At 39.3% G+C, this 19600-nt stretch overlaps 1 non-coding gene across 1 annotated transcript; it reads left to right on the top strand.

Annotated features, from left to right (window-relative positions):
• The first annotated feature begins 10732 nt into the window (after window positions 1-10732).
• Window positions 10733-10838, top strand: LOC128286262 (small nucleolar RNA R71). Its single transcript, XR_008276805.1, has one exon. It is a non-coding gene; the product is annotated as a small nucleolar RNA R71 (small nucleolar RNA).
• The last annotated feature ends 8762 nt before the right edge of the window (window positions 10839-19600 follow it).

The following is a 19600-nucleotide window of genomic DNA, read 5'->3' as shown; positions in this document are numbered from 1 at the left end:
CAAAATCTCAACCAACCTTTGTTTAATGCTTCAAGGCCGAATGCATGGTCACCATTAAGCTAATCTAGTCTCAAGTATTTTAATCCTAACATACAACATCATGAATCAACTCAACCTTATAAGCCAATATTACTCCTACAACCGATTGTAAGGAGTTAACAAAGAAAATATATTTTTACAAACATATACACCCATGTGGCCGATTTTACCAAATCAAATTTAACCTTACTTATCTCAAATTTTCATTTCATACTATCATCCCCATGACATAGCAAGGTTTTGAATCATGGACTAATTAGAACTAAAACTAGCAACTAAGAACATGCATGAATCTCATGGCACCATATTAAACATACTTTAATCTAGCTACAAGGATGGCCAACCTATTCCAAACCAACCATGAGCAAGGACCCTTTCTTCTCCTTGAGATTTTCGGCCAAAAGGATGGAAAAAAGATGAACAAAGCTTTTTTTTTGTTTTCTTTTCTCACTTGCACGGCAATGGGGAGGGAGGGAAAGCCTTCACACACACACTTTTTTTTACTCATGCACCTTATTTTATTTATTTCAACATAAACCACTCACCCAACATGTTTCATGACATGTCTTGCCCATGCTTCCTTGTCATGGCCGGCCACTAGCACTTGGGGGAATTTTGACATGCAAGTCCTCCCTCTTGACTACATGTACTATTAGGTCCTTATAGATTAGCCTATCATTTTTCAAAAGTGACATACAAGTCCTACTAACTGAATTCACATGCAATCGACTAAACCGAAGCTTGAAATTTTTACACATTCGTAAATACATATTCTAGACAATAAATATTACGTTCAAACATTTCGGTGACTCGGTTTAGTGGTCCCGAAACCACTTCCCGACTAGGGTCAATTTTGGGCTGTCACAACTCTCCCCCACTTAAGGAATTTTCGTCCCGAAAATCTTCTTTGATAACAAATGGTTTGGGTAACGCTCTTTCATAGAATTCTCGGGTTCCCAAGTAGCTTCTTCCATCCCGTGTTTGAGCCATAACACTTTTACTAACGGAACCCTTTTGTTTCGCAACTCCTTCACTTCACGAGCTAGGATACGAATCGGTTCTTCTTCATAACTCATATCGGCTTGAATTTCAATCTCGGAGGGGTTTATTACATGTGAAGGATCGGATCGGTAACGTCGAAGCATCGAAACATGGAAAACGTTGTGGATCCTTTCGAGTTCGGGGTAAAAGCAACCTATACGCCATTTGGGCCGACTCGTTCGGAGATCTCATATGGCCCAATGAATCTCGGACTCAATTTGCCCTTACGGCCAAATCGAGTATCTTTTCGGTGATACCTTAAGAAACACTTTGTCTCCCACGATACTCAATATCTCTTCGTTTTAAATCCGCGTCGACTTCTCGACGATTGAGCGACCTTCAAACTTTCACGAATTACTCGAACTTTTGCTCGGCATCTCTAATCAAATCCACCCCGAAAATTTTGCTTTCACCGAGCTCAGTCCAAAACAATGGTGTACGGCATTTACGACCATACAAAGCCTCGTAAGGCGCCATCTTAATGCTTGATTGAAAACTATTGTTGTAAGCGAATTCAATCAAGGGTAAATACCGTTCCCATGAACCATTAAACTCGAGGATGCAACATCTCAACATATCCTCAAGTATCTGAATTATCCGCTCGGATTGACCATCGGTTTGGGGATGAAAAGCGGTGCTAAAATGCAGCTTGGTACCCAAAGATTCTTGCAATTTCTTCCAAAATCGTGAGGTGAATCTTGGATCTCTGTCCGACACAATAGAAATCGGTACCCCGTGTAATCTCACAATCTGAGAAACATACAATTCAGCTAGCTTATCTAATGAAAAATCCGTACGTACGGGGATAAAGTGAGCCGACTTAGTCAATCTATCAACGACGACCCAAATTGCATCTTTCTTGCTTGCCGACACTGGCAAGCCAGATACAAAATCCATCGTGACTCGTTCCCATTTCCATTCAGGTATCATGATTGGCTGAAGCAAACCCGTGGGCACTTGATGTTCCGCCTTTACTTGCTAACATACTAAGCACTTCGAAACAAGGTTGGAAATGTCTCGTTTCATACCATGCCACCAAAGCGGTGTTTCGTGTCGTTGTACATTTTCGTACTCCCGGGTGGATTGACATTCGACTCTTGTGAGCCTCGTTCAAAATCATCGAAACAAGTTCGAATTCCTTGGAATACATAATCGACCCTTGAGCGTCAAGCAATCATGGTCGTCAATCTGAAATTCGATTCCTTGTTGGAACACACTCATCCCGTTTTGCAACCAACTCATCGTCGACTTTACGAGCTTCACGAATTTGACGTATCAATAATGGTTTGGCTTTCAATTCAGCTACTAACACATTGTCGGGTAGAAACGGACAAGTGTACATTCATCGTTCATAGCGCAAATAGTGATTTACGACTTAAGGCATCCGCACCACATTAGCCTTTCCCGAGTGATAGTCAATGACCAACTCATAATCCTTTAACAGCTCGAGCCAACGTCTTTGTCGCAGATTTAAGTCTCTTTGAGTCATCAAATATTTGAGACTTTTGTGATCCGAATACACATGGCACTTCTCACCAAATAAGTAATGTCGCCATATCTTTAAGGCGAATCGATGGCGACCAATTCGAGATCATGGGTGGGATAATTTTCTCATGTGGCTTTAATTGTCTCGACGCATAGGCCACAACTCGCCCTTCTTGCATCAATCGCAACCCAACCTAAGTAGGGATGCGTCACTATAAATGACAAACTCTTTGCCCGATTCGGGTTGCACTAGAATTGGGGCTTCGATCAAATAAGCTTTCGATTGATCAAAACTTTTACGACATTTCTCCGTCCATTCGAACTTAACATCCTTTTGGAGTAGCCGTCATTGGCGTGGCTATCGTCGAGAAACCTTTTACAAATCGTCGGCAATAACCGCAAGCCCCAAAAAGCTCCTAACCGGTAACATTCCTTGGTGGTTTCCAATCGACTATGGCGAAATTTTGTTCGGTCCACCGACACCGTCACGGACATCACGTGCCCCAAAAGCTAACCTCTTTCAACCAAAATTCACATTCTTGAACTTTGCGTATAATCGCTTATCTCGTGAGATTTGCAACACTAGCCTCGGTGTTCAAATGTTCGGTTTCATCTCTCGAATAGACCAAAATGTCATCGATAAATACAACTACTGAACCGATCCAAGTATGGCTGAAAATTCTATTCATTAAATCCATAAACACCGAGGGCATTAGTGAGCCCAAACGGCATCACCAAGAATTCCTAGTGACCGTACCTCGTTCTAAAAGCGGTTTTGGGTATGTCCGATTCTCGGACCCTCAACCGATAGTACCCGACCTCAAATCTATCTTTGAAAACACCGAGGCTCCCTTTAATTGATCAAACAAATCGTCAATTCGTGGCAGCGGATATTTATTCTTTATCGTCACTTTATTGAGTTGACGATAGTCGATGCACAACCTCATGCTTCCGTCCTTCTTTTCACAAACAATCTTGGTGCGCCCCATGGAGAAAAACTTCGGTCGAGCGAAACCCCTATCCGTCAATTCTTGCAATTGGACCTTCAATTCCTTTAACTCCGTTAATGCCATACGATCGGAGCTATTGAGATCGGCGTAGTACCGGTACAACCGATGCAATTCCACTTCTCGAACCGGTGGCAATCCGGTAACTCCTCCGGAAAAACATCTGAATACTCACAAACCACTGGTACCGATTCGAGTTTCTTTTCCGTCTCTTTACTTTCAAGCACATACGCAAGGTATGTTTCACACCCTTTTTCACATATCTCCGGCGGTCATAGAAGATATTATCGCCGGCACTCCTTTTAAATCGATGAGACTAACTCGGACTACCTCATTATTTGCACTCCTCAAATCAATGGTTTTCCTTTTCACGATCCACCTTTGCATCATGTACGGTCACCAATCCATACCAAGAATAACATCGAATTCATCAAATGGTAGAAGCATCGGATCGGTAGGAAAAACAGGATTCTCGAATTATTAGGGGCATCTCTTGCACACTTTATCAACGAATCGTATTGACCCAAAGGGTTTGACACTCGAATTACGAACTCGATAGACTCAACGGTAGAGTCTTCTTGGATGCTAAAGTTTCACATACATATGAATGAGTAGAGCCGGGTCAATCAATGCAATCACACTAGTATCAAAGAGAGTAAAAGTACCGGTGATAACGTCGGGGAGGATGCCTCCTCTCGTGCGCGGATGGCATATGCTCTAGCAGAGCACGAGTCTCGGATCGAACAACCGTGTCGGTGGCTTCTCTGATTACCACCCCTACCTCCACGAAATCCTCGGGGTCTACCTCTAGTCGTCGCCCCACTCGATCTTGCACCTTGCATCTTATTCTTCTCATCTAGCTCGTGCAATCTCTAATGAAGTGGTCCTTGAACCACATCCGTAATGTGAGCCGGTTAACGAGCTTACCCCAACATTCACCTAGGTGTCGTCTTCCACATTGGGGGCATTCAGTCTCTCTTGACGATTATTGCCCACACTAGCCACCAAGTAGCTCGGAGTCCGTCGATGGTCGTGCTCTAATGGAAATTCCCGCATGCGTCCTCGATTTATTAGTGTCCTCCACGAACTTCTTTACTGATCGAGAACGGAGCTTTACCCATCGATCTCTTACGATAGTCTTTAGCTTCAAATTCAGCCTTCTTCTTCTCCTTTCCAAGTTCTTCCGCCTTGCGGGCTCGTTCGACCAAATCACGAACTCCTTTATCTCCAAAATACCCACTAGTAGTTTTAAATCTTCATTCAATCCTTCTTCAAATCTTTTGCACATAGCAACCTCATCGGCCACACACTCCAGAGCATACCGACTAAGTCTTACGAACTCATGTTCGTATTCGAATCTTGTCATACGGCCTTGCTTGAGTTCCAAGAATTCCTTACGCTTTTGATCTATGAACCGTTGACTAATATACTTCTTTCAAATTCGCTTTGAAAGAAATCCCAAGTAACTCGCTTCGTTTGGGACTATGGAGATCAAAGTCCTCCACCAATAGTAAGTGAGTCTCGCAACAAGGATATAGCACACTTTAGACATTCATCGGTGTGCATGAGTTCATCAAACACCGAATGGTGTTATCAAGCGAACTTCGGCTCTTCGGCATCATCGGTAACTATGGCCTTAAACTCCTCAGCCCGCGCTTTCTAATCAAGTCTACAGGTGGCTTACTCGGCCTCATAGGATCGAAGAATCGATGGCATTACAGAGCCCTTGGGGTGGATTATTTAAATTCGGAATTGTTGGACAGCCGGATTGGTTCGGGCGTATTATGCTACCCACTCATTCATCATGGTAAAGAAGGCTTGTTTTGCCTCCTCACCTTGATTATTCGCAGATGAATGAGGTTCAACAGTGGCGTCCCTTGTGCAGGAGCAGCCGCTACACTTTCAACGTCATCCGCCAAGGTTCTCTCTACACGGGATCCATTTACTAATCAAAACAAAAATTTTAACCGTCAAGTCATCACACATTTAAACATTAACATTAAGGCATGTATAGCTAGACTCATACGCTATGGTAGTCCTAGAACCGACTAAACCATAGCTCTGATACCAATAAAATGTAACACCCGAACCCGAGACCGTCATTGAGTCGAACACGAGGTGTTAACAGACTTCAACCCACTTATTGAGAGTTTCCAGACAAGCTGCCAATCTGTGTACTAGTCGCTCCAAAATTCATAACTTGAGTTTTACAACTCGAAAATCAGTTTCGCAAATTTTCCATGAAACTAGACTCATATTTCCATCTACATATTTTTTCTAGAATTTTGGTCGAGCCAATTGGTACAGTTTATTAGTTAAAGTCTCCCCTGTTGCAGGGATCGACTACACTGACCTTTGAGCATTACGAATTGGATATCTCCTGTACAGGGCTTCAATACTGATGCCGTTTGTTTCTATAGAAACTAGACTCAGAGAGGAATCTACATATATATGGAATGACTCCTAATTATCTCTGGTTAATTTACAATGATTTTCCAAAGTCGGGACAGGGATCCAGAAACCGTTCTGGCCCTGTTTCACAAGAACTTTAATATCTGTTAACTTATAACTCATATGACCATTTCGTTTCTTCTATATAAAAGTAGATTCATCAAGGTACATTTACATAATTTATTTACTATTTAATACCATTCCTACTATTTTTAGTGATTTTTCAATCTCACGTTACTGCTGCTGCCAGCACCTGTCACTAAAGCAACTATGCCTATTTCATGATTTCCCTTTGATCTAACTAGTGATTCATCATACATGTCACAAATCATGATCATGACTAGCCATACCAGAGGCTAATCATTATCCAACATCTCCCTACTACACTATTGCCATAACATGCATTTTAATACCAAAATAATCAACCATGGCATAAGACATGGAAATCGAATTACCAAGACTTGTGACTTAACATTGGAGAACTAAATCCAACCGAGCATTTATGCCATTTTCGCATGGCTAAAAGTTTACATACCAAAGTTCAACAAAGCATATTAGCCTATACATGCCAAAATGTTCTCCTAAACCGACTACACAAAAGATGCCAAAAGTTGATAGCGGTGTGATGACTCCAATGACGATCACGAGCACGCAAAAAGGACGAGTCAGAAACCTAAAATGGCGACAAGCAAACACCGGGTGAGTATATAACTCAGTAAGCCATAAGCATTATATTGCCGTTCAGTAATAATATACCATAAAAGAAAATAATTAAAGCGGGATTAAAATCCTCCATCCACACCCCAAACGGTACTATAATTCTTTAGGCATTTCGGTTTGGTCACATACCAAGCCCTACTTGATATTTCATACATTACGCCATATGACATTGCATGCATTTATTTTCGAGCAATATCACCACATAGATCAAGACTTACCAAACCAAAATTCCAAATATAAATAAAATGTCCATTCCTCATAAGCTCAAGGTGTTTACTCATCGCTGTCCATGATTGACTCGGTAAGGCCAGCGCACGTAGAACGTGTACGTTTATTAGAGGATGTGCCATAAGCCCGCACACTTAGTGCTTAATAGTCGAACTCGCACACTTAGTGCTATATAATCAAACTTGCACACTTAGTGCTGTATAATTTGAACCCGCACACTTAGTGCCAATTTGTGATTATAAATGTTTACACCCGCACACTTAGTGCCGAACCGATCATTCAATACATCTCACCTCTTTTCTTTCAATTCAATATTTTTATCACCACATACATACATGTTTATATATATATTCTACCATTCCATTCAGCAACATTACTTAGACATTACGACCCCTTTAAATTAGTACAAATAAGTGCTTAATGACTTACCTTATATCGGATGAAATGATTCCCAATCTACTACTCGATTATCTTCGCTTTGCCTTTGCTTGGTTCTCCCTCTTTGATGTCTTGATCTAAAATGAATACATTTAGTAGTTTAATCTTCTTGCTGGATTTTTATGTGTATAACTTAATGGTTTTCACCCCATTTCACAACTATCTTTGTTCAAAATATCAAAATCTCAACCAACCTTTGTTTAATGCTTCAAGGTAGAATGCATGGTCACCATTAAGCTAATCTAGTCTCAAGTATTTTAATCCTAACATACAACATCATGAATCAACTCAACCTTATAAGCCAATATTACTCCTACAACCGATTGTAAGGAGTTAACAAAGAAAATATATTTTTACGACATATACACCCATGTGGCCGATTTTACCAAATCAAATTTAACCTTACTTATCTCAAATTTTCATTTCATACTATCATCCCCATGACATAGCAAGGTTTTGAATCATGGACTAATTAGAACTAAAACTAGCAACTAAGAACATGCATGAATCTCATGGCACCATATTAAACATACTTTAATCTAGCTACAAGGATGGCCAACCTATTCCAAACCAACCATGAGCAAGGACCCTTTCTTCTCCCTTGAGATTTTCGGCCAAAAGGATGGAAAAAAAAGATGAACAAAGCTTTTTTTTTTGTTTTTCTTTCTCACTTGCACGGCAATGGGGAGGGAAGGGGAAAGCCTTCACACACACACTTTTTTTTTTACTCATGCACCTTATTTTATTTATTTCAACATAAACCACTCACCCAACATGTTTCATGACATGTCTTGCCCATGCTTCCTTGTCATGGCCGCCCACTAGCACTTGGGGGAATTTTGACATGCAAGTCCTCCTCTTGACTACATGTACTATTAGGTCCTTATAGATTAGCCTATCATTTTTCAAAAGTGACATACAAGTCCTACTAACTGAATTCACATGCAATCGACTAAACCAAGCTTGAAATTTTTACACATTCGTAAATACATATTCTAGACAATAAATATTACGTTCAAACATTTCGGTGACTCGGTTTAGTGGTCCCAAACCACTTCCCGACTAGGGTCAATTTTGGCTGTCACAACTCTCCCCACTTAAGGAATTTTCGTCCCGAAAATCTTCTTGATAAACAGGTTTGGGTAACGCTCTTTCATAGAATTCTCGGGTTCCCAAGTAGCTTCTTCCATCCCGTGTTTGAGCCATAACACTTTTACTAACGGAACCCTTTTGTTTCGCAACTCCTTCACTTCACGAGCTAGGATACGAATCGGTTCTTCTTCATAACTACCCATCTTTCCGAAGATTATTCTCCCTGTTTCTGGGGAGGCTTTGGCTATTTTGTTTTTGGAACATCATCATTCATTAGCTCATTTAATCACAGAAGTTGTCCATTCAAGATCCAATTTGTCCACATGTTGCTTGAACTTATCAAATATTCATCTTCATCATTTGGATCTCCCCTTCTAATTGATCGAGTCTTTGACCGTATGTAGCGTGATCACTGCCCATGGCTCATTTTTGCTATAGTAGACGTTGATAAGGACGATTCGGTTAAGTTTAGACCTAGTTTGTGCCTCATTAGCTACCTCCCCACTTGAGGTTCAGATGATCTCTCCAATTGGGATTGTATGTATTTGAATAAGAGTCTCAGCTCCTATTGCCTATACAGCTCGTCTCCTCCAATTGGTTTTTTGAATATGGTTCCACTATTTTTGGCTTGACAGATGTCTCCAAATGGTTAAGTTTTTCAAGAATTTGTTGGAATTGTGCATCGCCACTCTCTTCCTTCATGGCTTTTACTGGTGGTGACTTGGTTTATTACATTGATCGTGATTTTTGTAATGACATGTTCTAAATATTTATAAAGAATCGTTCTTGAAACTAACTATTATCACGATGTAGGCAAGTGTACCTATCGAACAGTAGCATAGTTTTAGCAAGACCGGATTGTCGAACCCAAAGGAACTAAAAGTACTAGTAATGATTGAAATTTTATTATCTAGCCTATGAATAAGGGAGTTTTATTTTAACTAAGTAATTATCTAAACTAAGAATTCACAGAAAGTAGAATTGGGGAATTACTTTTGGAAAAACGATTGAATTAAGACAATACCTAATGAAGAATCCACCTAGACTTCACTTGTTATTCTGACTCCGAATCGGACGATTTATTCATTTAACTTGTTCCGTAGAGATCCCCAGGTTATGTTATTATCCCTATTCAAGACTAATAACATCTAATCCCTAGATTGCATAATTGAGACTTTTCTCTAATTAACACCCTAGGGTTGCATTAACTCGATCTATGGATCCCCTTATTAGGTTTCACCCTAATCCGACAAAATCTTGTCACCCTATCTTTAGGCGTACAATCAACTCCACTTAATTATGAATAAGAGCTTATCTTGAATCAGTATCCTGGGATATCAAAACAAGAATTAAGAACACATAATTAAGAGCAAGCTAAATATTTATCATACAATTCAGAAAATAATAACAAGATTCGTCTTAGGTTTCATTTCCCTTAGGTATTTAGGGGATTTAGTTCATAACTGAAAAGGAAAACATCTTAGATGAATACAAAACATAAAGAATACCCAAAACTCCTGAAGGGAAATTGAGGGGAGATCTTCAGTCTTGATGGTGAATCCAGCTTCTGAGATGGATCAATCGGCTTCCCTTGAGAAGTTCCCTGCCTCCTTTTCTTCACGTCCCCTTTCTTCTTCCTTTAGGGTGTATTTATAGGCTTTAGAATGCCTAAAAACCCTCAAAATTAGCCTTTTCCAAATTGGAATCAACTTGGGCTCGGTAGGGACACGCCCGTGTATGACTGCTTCAGGCCGTGCTCGAACCTGTTAGAATGGCACGAACTTGTGTTCTACCCGTGTGAGTCGTGTTTTGATTCTGCCAAATTGACACAGTCGTGTGGTTTGCCCGTTTGAGGAAGTCCAAGCCGTGTTGATTTCGTACGTTGGCCCATTTTCTCTGTTTTTGGCTCGTTTCTCGTTCTTTTAGCTCTCCTATGCTCACCTAAGTATAAAACATGAAATTAAAGCATTAAGAGCATTGAATTCACCAATTCTAAGGAAAAATCATCCATAAAATGTGTTAAGCATGGGGTAAAAATATGTATAAATTATGATTTATCATACATCAATCTCTTACTGGGACACATGTATGAATTCATAGCCATGTCTTCTATAATTTTGTAGGATTGTTTGTATGTGTTAAACATGAGCATCTGTAGGATGCTCCGTCGAGGCTAGATCTAATGTGTCTGGACACTATTGTAAAATATTTGTATCTAGAGCCATACTCGTAGTCCATGCTATGGGCACTTCTTTAGCATTGTCTTGAAAGGCTCCCATGCCTCATATAAAGATTGACCTTCATATTGTTCAAAATTTGTGATTTCGTATCGTAGCTGATTGGTTTAACTAATTGGGAAAAATGTGGTGATGGAACTTGGTTCTAGCAAGCCTAACCAATCGGTTCGTGTTATCACATAATGAAAACGAGAATAACTGGAGATATATAGCATCATCAGATACTCTGTTATATTTTTTCGAGTCTTCAACCATGTTTCCCTTGAACTATAGTGTATTTTTCACATTTGGATCGTGGTCGTCTTTATTTCAAAATTATTTGCATTAACCGTTGGTTGCTCAATGCTTCCTCACACCGAGTCTAGTGTATGTAATATCTCATACCCGTAACACACGCCAGAACGGAATACAAGGCATTACCTAACTTGATCTCGTACACATAAACGTTTTCCAAGTCACCAAGCCTTGGTCCCTTTTTAGAACTTTTTCAATTTCTACTTTAAACTTCTTATTATGGGTCCACGACCCCCAAATCGACCATTAAAAACTATCCGGGATCAGCCCAGGTCCCTAAACCATCTATACAAAATTTGACTTTGAAACAGGGCACACGCCCGTGTAGCTATTTTAACATGGTCGTGTTGATGGCCCGTGTGGCTCACACGACCTAAGCAACATAGGGACACACCCGTGTCCTCCACCCATGTAGAATTAATTCTAAATGCACACCTACAGGGGTTTTCACACGCCCTGGTACACCCCCGTGTCTCTGGCCTGTGTCCTTCACACAGCCATGACACGCCCATGTCCTGGCCCGTGTGCAAAAACATGGACATTCTATTTCTAACGTCAGCATCTCCAAAATGTCACACTGTAACACCCCAAACCCAGCCTAGACGTTATGACCGAATCTGACGTGCCACATTGGAGTTGAAAACCCACGTTCCGTTTTAGTGTTTTAAAACCATATATTTTGTTGAGTTAACAAAGTGTATAGAAGTTTGGGCACCGGTAGGTATCCGAGACAGAGGAGGTGAGCCATGAAGGCTGCTTAAGTACGAAGCTCTCTTCGGATCCAATCCTAGACATGCACACCGCCATTGCCACACTCTAACATCTCGTATAATTTTGAGAAAACCGTTTGATTATGACCAGCTTAAGAAAATGATTAAGGTTGCAAATCGTTTGCTTAAAAATATTTATTTTCTTGGGAAAACATTTACTTTGCGAAACTTTATGCGTCATCGTGATCTTTTTAAAACAAGTAGATTTTATAAAAGCGAACCCTAGTGCTAGCCAGGTTTAATAATCCCCAAAATATAAGTAATTAAAAAGAGCGACCTTATTACAACTTTAAGCATAATAAAATAATCCAAAATAAATGCTAAACTTATTTAAAATCAAATCAATCTTCATGGCCACTCTGAATCCCGCCTGACTCAAGTCCTCCAATTCTAGGGCTCACCGCAAGGATGGAAGAGGAAGGGGTGAGTTTGGGAAAACTCAGTGTATCTGAAACCCATCCAAAGCCCAATTCAGCTCGAGCCCATTGGGCCTAAGCCCTATTCAGATAATAGTACACAAGAGGTCAAGCCCTTTTCAGATACAATAGCAAGGCCTTAGCCCTTTTACATAACAAGATGGCCCATAGGCCCGGTTCATAACATGAATAACAACAAGTAATAATGAATGCAAGCCCATCCGGGAGACTACTCAACCCACCAACTGCTACACCGCCTGCACCAACCCTACACACCATGTGGGAATATCTCAACCCACCCACCCACACACCATAGTTGCAAAGCACGCTCAAATTCGATCGGTTGAGGCAAAGCCTCGAAGACGTGGATGAACCACTTTCAAGACTTCCTCCATTAATACCCCAATCCCATGCAACAGATATTAATAAATGCATATCATGCAAAATACGGTAGTAATCAATCAAGCGATTCACCAATTTAAAACCCTAGAGGTATATCGGTAATTTTGCTCTTTAGGGTAATTTGGTAATTTTGCTCTTTAGGGTAATTTCATGATCTACGCTCTTGCACAAGCTAATTCATAATTTTATCGGTTTTATGCAATTTGATTCCACCATCTACCTAACAGGCTAATTTGCCCATCTCTTACCCATATTGGTCCGTAAGCCCATTGGGCCCGCTTTTGGCCCATCGAGCCCTTTTTCGAAATACGCTAAAACGTCACGCGAACGTGCTTACCACCTTGCGGTGCGGATCTAACAATTCCTCTATGACTTGAGAGCATTCACATACTTACATGACCATGAAATGCCGGAATTTGGCGTTTGACTTTTTAAATTGAACTAAGAAAGGGTGTTAAATACACACATTTTCATGACGATCGCTCTGAGATCCCTTACGATGTCCTACAATTATTCATCACCATTTTTAGCATACAAGTTATGCTTAACAAACTCAAAATCCACCCTACCTTATTCTACCAAAGAACCCTTATTGACCATAAGTTGCTTACCTTCACGGGTCCAATAATACGATTCAAGCTTATCCAAGTCGATACTCCAAGCCTCATTGCTCCTCCAAAGTTGTCTATATCACCTTTGTCCAAGTCACCACTTGCCCACAAGGGTAAAATAGTCATTTAACACCCTAGGGGCAAATGGTAATTCTACCCTATAAGGGTATTTCGATAATTTTATAAACAAAGGGTATTTTAGTAATTTTACAAACCAGGGGTATTTTGGTAATTTTGTAAACCAAGGGTATTTTAGTAATTTTACAAACTATGGGTATTTTGGTGATTTTATAAACCAAGGGTATTTTGGTAATTCGTAAATTGAAGGTAAAAGCAGTAATTACATGGCCGAGGGTAAAACGGTAATTCTATAAATCGAGGTAAAATAGTAATTCTATAAACCGAGGGAAAACAGAATTTACGTAAATCGAGGATAAAATAGTAATTCTGTAAACTGAGGGTAAAACGGTAATTCTGTAAACTGAGGGTAAAATGGTAATTTTACAAGTCGAGGGCATTTCAATAATTGGTAAACTAAAGTATTCTAAACATGGATAACAATACAAATGGGCCTAAAGCCTATTCTCGACCCAAATGGGCCCACATGCTCGTGTGGCCCTTTTAGCCCAAATCTAGCCACAAATATGAGATTTACCTAGCCTAGCCCAATATTTACTACACAATCAAATAACTTATCCAATTGGGCCTGTAGGCCCATTAGGCCCACATGACCCCTTTCTACCATCGCGTCCAAGTAGCCATCCTACACCTAGAGTAGTAAGAAATGCACACGATAGGAGGCTGGAGTTAATCCACGCTCCGAGCACTCTTAATGCCGACGCCCAACCCAAACGAGCACGCCATACAAATGAAAGGATCACCAAGAAAGGTGCCTTTACTCTCCTCATGGTTCCCTCTATTTAAAGCCACTTCACATCCACTCTTATGTTAGCTTCCCGATGTGGGATCCTCCATTATCGAGTTTAAATTCAACACCACTCTTGCCACCCCTTGTTAGCAAAATAAATGCTCTTCGCTTGCCATGAGTTTCGAACCCTGGACCTCCTTGCCACCTCTATAACGCAACCTTCCTCCCTCTTATGTGGCGCTACTTTGCCACTAGACCACAAGGCTTTTTGTGTCACAATATCTCCAACAATATTCTTAAGGCCTACCTACTACACCCGTGGTTTGATTCACCTTAAACCAAAATTTTTTGCTAGAGTCCGTGTTTAAACCGTGACTTCTCCAACACTTCTCAACATATTTAACCACTAAAACAAGCCTTCATTAGCGAAATTTACATGCACAACAAAATATTATAAGCTGCCTTCAACCACTCCAATGCTCAAGGCCCAAAACTTCTAGGCCCAAATTCAGGATGTTACACACACGGCCAAGGCAACACCCGTGTGCTAGGCCATGTCCATCACACGGCTGAGACACACGATCGTGTCTCTGCCCATGTCTTTACTACTATGCATACTGACTTGAAATTTTTACATGCAGGGGACACACAATCGGACTACACGCTCATTGGGTAGACCGTGTGTCACACACGGCCTATACATACGCCTGTGTGTCTACCTATGTGGACGATATAAGGCTACCAAGCCTCTTTGCCACCCTTACTTACACAACCTACACAAAAGCAACCAAACCAATACAAGAATAACTTATTTAAACCAATCAGCCACAATAGACTACATATCAATTAAGCAATTACTTATTCATGAGAGTAACTTCATTTACATATATCAAAATGAATATTTCCCATCATTTAATTCTTAATACAAAATGAAGGGTTTCCAACCCAAGCCAACACATTTGGCCAGTTCTCAATGACACAAAAATAGTAAAGTCTAAGCCCTATACATGCCATATTCAAAAATATAAATCAAACTATATCGAATGCTTCGATTGATAGTGTGATCGATATCTTTGACTTCCTTTGGTCCTTAAGCTAGATAGGCGGTACTATAAGAAAATGAAAAAGGAGAGGGAGTAAGCATAAAGCTTAGTAAGTTGCACATAAATGAATATACAACATAACTTTACCATTCATCAACAAGCTCATAACATACAATTGAGAATAAGCAAAACTTACTCATCAATATTTAGTATACATCGTATATCATAAAATGGGCTCATATTCTATATATATCAAACAGGTACCTGTACCACTCACAACACAGTTATACTTTCCTCGTTAACTTGGCATCTCGTAGTCGATGCATGTCCCAAACATGTCTTACACTGACTTATGTCTTGAGGCCGATGCATGTCTCAGACATGTCTTACACTAGCACTGTCTCGATGCCGATGCCATGTCCCAGACATGGTCTTACACTGGCTCTCATAATGTGCCCGGTGCATGTCCCAGACATGTCTTACACTAGCTCACAATAACCCATATGTTGTGGCATGAATATCCGATTAGTTTCCTAGGTTCAAACGAGAAATCTACTCTCTCTATTACCATCATGCTTTCTCAATTCCACAATCAAAAAATTCATGCTATATTAAATTCAAGTACAATTCAACACATACATTAACATTGTAGTTGTATTATTTGCATACAACTTACATCGGATTCCAAAATGTGGAGACTAGTCGATTTAATCGATTTGCTTGGCTTTCCCTCGATTTAAGTTCGGATTTGGTGATTCTTGATCTATAATTGCAAAATGCACTTATTTAGTCACTAAATAAAATTCAGCAATTGAAAATTCATATCTTTGGTAAAATGACCATTTTGCCCCTAGACTTTGACAAAATGACCATTTTACCCCTAGGCCTGAAAATCAATTTTTATCGAATTTCTTCATATCTTAAGCCCAGTCGAACCCTTTTTAATCTTATAGCAACTCCAAATTCCCACTATTTCACATACTTAACATCTATTTTACCACTTATGCCATATAGTCCTTTTAAGTGTTTTCATGCTAACACCTTTCACAAAAGTTGTTCATAACACACCCAAGACTTATTTTCTTCCATAAAAACTCAGCGAACATTACAAACCCTTTCATGGAAAAACCCTACACTCTTGATCATTTTGCAAAATAGTACCCTTATTTGAAAGCCCATGTTTCAAGGGTCTCAAAAGTACAAAAAAAATATTCAAGAAAAACCATTAAAATCATTTACTTGAGAAGGCTTAAAGTTGTTGAAATTTCAAGCTCTTAAAACCCCATTTCTTTGTTGAAAATTTCGGTCAAAAGAAAGGATGGAGAAAAGAAAATGATAGCTAGGCTTTTTGGCATCATTATAGTACACCTTATGTCATCAACATTACCTAATGTTGACTTTACCACACTTTCATCTCTCATGACAGGCCAAGCTATCATAATAGGGTCTAATTACCCTTTAAAGACCCTCAATCTTTATTCTCTAGCTATTGACACTTTTAACTATCAATTTAGGACTTCCGCATTTTATGCGATTTAGTCCTTTTTTCTCAATTGAGCTCACGAACGACAAAATTAACTCACCAAATTTTTCATACACTAATATAAACATGCAATGACTCTAAAATAATAAAAAAATAAATTATTCGACTATGGATTTGTGGTCCCAAGACAACTATTCTGACTAGTCCCTAAATCGGTTACAGTGTGGGTAGGGCGTATTCGCGCAACGTTCGTTTAGCCATTGGGACTTTTACCTGATTATTTTCTTTTGGTTCTTGTGGATCTTCAAATAATAGATTCTCTTGGGGCAAATTTATTTTCACAAGTGGATCATTGTTGTAACACCCCGTACCCGAGACCATTGCCGGAGTCGGACACGAGGAGTTAACGGGCTTAATCCACACATTTTCACAGTCCATTTGAAAATTTTCCAGACAACTGGCTAATTGCGTCACTGTCATCTTAAAAATCATAAATTGAGTTCCACAACTCGAAAATCAGTTTTGTAATTTTTCCCTGAAACTAGACTCATATATCCATCCACAAATTTTTTTCTAGAATTTTTGGTTGAGCCAATTAGTACAATTTATTAGTTAAAGTCTCCCCTGTTACAGGGTGCGACTACACTGACCTTCATGCATTACGACTTGGATATCTCCCTGTACAGGGCTCCAATACTGATGTTGTTTGTTTCTATAGAAACTAGACTCAAATAGGAATCTATAAATATATGGTATGACTTCTAAATGTCTCTGGTTAATTTATAATGAATTTCCAAAGTCAGATCAGGGGATCCAGAAACCGTTCTGGCCGTGTCTCACGAAAACTTTAACATCTCATAATATGCTGTTCATATGAACGTTTCGTTACTTTCCTATGAAAATAGATTCATCAAGGTTCGATTACATAATTTATTTACTATTTAATTCCATTTCTACTATTTTTAGTGATTTTTCACATCCACATCACTGCTGCTGCCAGCATCTATTGTTTTTTTTAAAGGTAAACTTTACCTATTTCATGATCCTCCATGAATCAACTAGAGTTTGTCATACATATACCAAAAGTGATCATGAATAACCATTCCCATGGCTAACCGTTACCAACATTTCCATACCTCTCGACGAACAACATACAAAACGATTATAATGCTATGATCAAAGTATATTTAAGCCATTTTCGCATGGCTATCCAAATTTACACAAAACCGAAGGGTACATGACCAATAACAAAAAGGGTAATCCTATACATGCCATTTCAAAGTTCAACCAAAAGTATACCAAAAGGAGCTTTGATAGTGTGGGCAACTTCGACTTCAAAATCCAGTCGATAGTGAAGAACCAAAATCTATAAAACAGAGAATCAAAGAAACGGAGTAAGCATTAAATGCTTAGTAAGTTTTGAGCAAAGAATTTAAGCACATCAAGTATAGCATTCATATAACTAAACGGATAATTCCATATATACATATTCTCAAATCATTCCTACTTCACATTCCAACCCCTATATTCATACATAAGGATCATCTTAGCCAAATACCGAAGCTCATTGCTCGATCGAGCGAATATTATTCAAGGAATCAACTATTCCAATGCACATACTGAAACATACCTCATTGTTGGGATTTTACAAGCGTATTAACTGAAATTTTTACAGAAGATCGCTCATCCCGAATCACGTACCTTCGAATTTAACTGGATATAGCTACTCGTTCAAACGCCGGGACATAGCCGGTTATAGTAACTCGCACAAATGCCTTCGGACTTAACCGGATTTAGTAACTCGCACCAATGCCTTGGCTTAGCCCGAAATTAGTAACTCGGACAAATGCCTTCGGATCTTAGTCCGGATATAGTCACTTAGTACAAAGCCTTCGGGACTTAGCCCGGACATCATTCGAATAACCATGCACATTTATCAATAAATCATGACACATCCGTATTTCATTTTCATTACCAAAGCTCAAACACAAGGCACTTATCACACTTGCAATTTCGGCTCAATAGCCACATACAAAGAGCATGATTTTGATTTGCTTAAAACATAATCTAAGTTCCATTACTCGAAAACTTACCTCGGATGTGGTCAAACGATTTCGACGGCTATTCGATAACTTTTTCCTTTCCCTTATCCAACTGTGGTCCTCTAAGCTCTTGAGCTAATTCAAACAAATAAATTGATTTAATCATTTGGGCATCGAAAAGAGGAACTCAAGGTACTTAGCCCATATATATTCATTAGACATTAAAGTCACATACATATGAAATCATGAATCAACTCGACATATTATCCCACACTTCCTTTTAGCCGATTGTCTAAGCCAAGATAAAAGCATCGATATGCTTGCCTCTAACCGAATACATGCAACGCCAATCCATCTCATGTGGCCGAATATGCATGTCTACGTTGAGGCCAATTATATACTTAGTACCACATATAAATGACATACATTTCACTAACTAATGCATTACATATTATAACTCAATACGCATCCATCATTTACTCCATAACTAAAACACCACCATATATAAACATATACCTTGAGATGATATATATATATGTCATACCAATACATCATGTGCAAATATATATATATATATATATGCAAGAGCCGAATCACAAGGCTGATTATAACCATCTCATATATTTTCATCCCATACCCGAATGCACAAGTACATTATAATAGCTTCCAACTTAATTCATCATAAATTTTCTTTTTTTTTTTTTCATGGCCGAATGCTCCTTCTACACCATTTACCTTCACAAATCATGAATTTCATCATCCAACTTACAAGCTTACAATCTCATGAAGTTTAACCTCATAGCATCTATCAAACTCTCACTCATTAGCTTCTATCATAAACCTCCAACAACACCAAATAAACATATACTTCGTGGGTCTATGGTAGAACCAAGAAAGGAACTCATAGATATCAAGATGTAAGCAAACTACCTT

The sequence above is a fragment of the Gossypium arboreum genome, chromosome 12, assembly GCF_025698485.1.
Source record: "Gossypium arboreum isolate Shixiya-1 chromosome 12, ASM2569848v2, whole genome shotgun sequence".
NCBI lineage: Eukaryota > Viridiplantae > Streptophyta > Magnoliopsida > Malvales > Malvaceae > Gossypium > Gossypium arboreum.
Note: the sequence above shows the minus strand (reverse complement) of the source record. Positions and strands in the feature narration are given on the sequence as shown.